General features: G+C 38.5%; 1 pseudogene; it reads right to left on the bottom strand.

Annotated features, from left to right (window-relative positions):
- LOC123517820 overlaps positions 1 to 2,704 on the bottom strand; it is a 141,727-nt pseudogene extending 139,023 nt beyond the window's left edge.
- Positions 2,705 to 3,327: the final 623 nt, after the last annotated feature.

The following is a 3,327-nucleotide window of genomic DNA, read 5'->3' as shown; positions in this document are numbered from 1 at the left end:
CTTTCCTTTCTATTTCCTTGTGTATTTTTATCTCCTTCAATGTTATCAAGACTAACACTCACTTTAAGATCAGAAGTGCTGTTCATTCATTACTGTCAATCATGTCTTTTTCACACAATATAACCACAAACTCACCCTTTTAATTCTCTCGCCTTTCCAATTCCCTGGGTATTTACATCGCCTCCTCCAGCGTTATCAAGACTAACACTCACTTTTATCACCACCGCCTCTCACCCAGTGGTCAAAAGAGAGTCAAAATTACCTTTCTTATTTTCCTTTCTGGCTTTCTATTTTCCAGAGCGTAGTTTTCGTTTCCTTAAGTGTTATCGAGGGGCTTAAGATTCACTGTTTCCCCGTTACGGTCATTACATTTGCTTCTCACTTTCACCACTGCTGCTCATTCAATACAGCGAGGTAAGGTTGTGTTGCTTTTTTCCATGTGTTTTCTATTTTCCGGGGTGTTGGTTTCGCTCGAGTCTTTTCAGTTCATCAAGGTCAAGATCTGTTAAAATTATCTTTCATTTTTATTCAGTCACTAGCTTTTTTTTCATTTTCTTTGTCTATTTTTAAGGTGCGCAGTTTGACTTTCTTTAATTTCCTTGTCTGTTTCAAGGTGTGTAGTTTTGACGTTCGTGTTTTCAAAAGCCTTTCTATTCACTTCATCACTATCACTGCTTGGTCGATCGTCAAAATCTGTCAAAATCTGTCACATTTATTCAGTCACTAACTTTCATTTTTTTTTTTTTTTTTTGGTCTGTTTTTAAGGTGTGCAGTTTTGATATGTGTGTTTTCATGTGCCTTTCTGTTCACCGTATCACCATCACTGCTCAATCGATGGTTAAAATCAGTCAGTTGTGTCAATTTTGTTCAGTCAAAACTAGCTTTTTTTTATTACCCTTGTCTATCTTAAGGTGTGTAGTCTTAGCGTGTGTGTTTTTCAAGAGTCTCACCATTCATTTCACTATCAATGCTTAGTCGATGGTCAAAACGTGGTGCAGTGGAACCATGCATGCTTTGGGGTCCGAGGGGTCTCCAAGCGCACGGGTTCGAATCCTGTCCACGGTCCGAGTGTAGGTTGGGCTTCCTCACCTGGGGCAACGGTTTCCTAGCGGGTGGGCTTTCAGATAGGAGGTACACCAGAAAAGTATCCCCTTTAGCCCAGAAATTCCCGTGAAAAGCCCACATGGTATAAAAAAATTTAAAAAAATCTGTCACTTTGTCTATTTTAAGGTGTGTAGTTTAGCGTGTGTGTTTTTCAAGAGCCTCACCATTCACTTCACTACCAATGTTTAGTCGAAGGTCGAAATCTGTGTCAGTCATGTCACCTTTATTCAGGGTCACTAGCTTTCGTCATTTTCTTTGTCTATCTTAAGGTGTGCAGTCTTAGCGTGTGTGTTTTAGGAGCCTCTCTATTGACTTCATCATCACCAATGCTGAATCGATGGTCAATATCTGTCAGTCATGTCACTTTTATTCAGGGTCAAAACTAGCTTTCTTAATTTTCGTTGTCTATTTTAAAATGTGTAGTCTTGGCGTGTGTGTTTCTCAAGAACCTCATTATTCACTTCCTCACCATCACTGCTTTCCTAGTCGATGGTCAAAATCTGTCAGTCATGTCACTTTTATTCAGGGTCAAAAATACCTTTCTTATTTTTCTTTGTCTATTCTAAGTGTGCAGAGTTGGTGAGTGTGTTTTCAAAAGCCTCACCACTGGCTTTATCACTTCTGTTTATCACCACCACTACTGAATCAAGTCAAAATTATGTTACTTCCATATAATACTCGAGATTTGTATTTTCCTTTTCATTTCTTGCTATTTTGTGGCGTGTAGTTTTGGCGTGGGTGTTATCAAGAGCCTCGCATCACCAGCGCTGCTCATTCAAGTCATAACCATGTCTCTTTCATTCAGTATGGAGTGAAATCACCTTTTTTATATTTCTTTCCTTCTATTTTTCCCGCGAGTATTCTTGGTTTGTGTGTCAGTCAATTCAAAATCATGTTACTTGCATTCAATATCGACTAAATACAATCTTTATTTTCCTTTTCTTTCTATTCATTCAAGTCGAAATCATTACTTTAACTCAACATTAAGAAAAAAACACTTATTTTACATTTGCTCTATTTATTCAAGTCAAAATCATTACTTTCACTCAATATGAAATCAAAACAATCTTTATTTCCCTGTCCTTTCTGCTCATTCAAGTCGAAATCGTTACTTTCATTCAATATTAAGTAAAAATACAAACTTATTTCCTTTTTTTTTCTATTTATTCGTTAAAATCATTATAAAGTCAAGTCGAAATCGTTACTTTCACTCATTATTTAATAAAAAAATATATTTACGAGTATTTCCTGTTTTTTTCTATTTATTCGTCAAAATCATTACTTTCACTTAGTATAAAGTTAAAAAAATCACATTCATTTACTTCTTTTCTTTTCTATTTTCCAGCTGTGCCTTCTCGGCCTGTGTGTTATCAAGAGCCCCACCATTCACTGTCTCTCCCACTCACGGCCACCTCCACTGTGCCTCCCTGTGCACCAAGATCAACAAGAGCGTTACTTCACCTTCACCAGTTACACTTCACATAATCCCTCGCTTTGCCTTTCGAATCTACCCATGCATGCTCCACCATTTGTTCCCTCACGCTCCACTCCCTCCACTCCCGCCACACACGCACTCCACACTGCCGAGTTGTAACAATACTGATCCAAAAATGTCCTTAGTGTTTCTTGTAGCGACTCAGAGGAAGAGAAAGGAAGGGAAAGTGAGCCGAGACAATAAAATAATAAAATAGAAGGGAAATAGAGAACAGGAGGAAGTACAGAGAGAGAGAGAGAGAGGGAAAAAAATGCACACACATCCACTTACAGCCACCCTGACATTTCTTATTCTGCTACCACCAAGAGGAAGACAAAAGAAAACAAAGGAAGAACGAAAGGAAGAATAAATTTACTAAAGGAGGAGACGAGGAGGAGGAGGAGGAGGAGGAGAAGAAGAATGAGGAGGAGGGCGAGGAGGAGGAGGAAATGAGATATCCACATTTATCCACAAATCTCTCTCTCTCTCTCTCTCTCTCTCTTCTAAAATACGAAAGAGAGAAAGAGAGAGAAAAACAGAACCACTTGAATTTCTCCGATACAAAACATGAAGAAGAAAAGGAAGAGAAGGAAAGGAGGAGGAAAAGAAGGAAGAGGAGGAAGAAGAGAAGGAAGAAGAGGAGGAAGAAGAGCAGGAAAATCCACTTCAATCCACAAACTTCCTCTCATAAAAAGGAAGAATGAAGAAGGTGAAGAGATAGAAATCCACAAAAATTCAGCTACTTAGGA

This window comes from Portunus trituberculatus, chromosome 6 (genome assembly GCF_017591435.1).
Source record: "Portunus trituberculatus isolate SZX2019 chromosome 6, ASM1759143v1, whole genome shotgun sequence".
NCBI lineage: Eukaryota > Metazoa > Arthropoda > Malacostraca > Decapoda > Portunidae > Portunus > Portunus trituberculatus.
The sequence above is the reverse complement of the archived record's forward strand: the minus strand, read 5'-3'. Positions and strand labels throughout refer to the sequence as shown.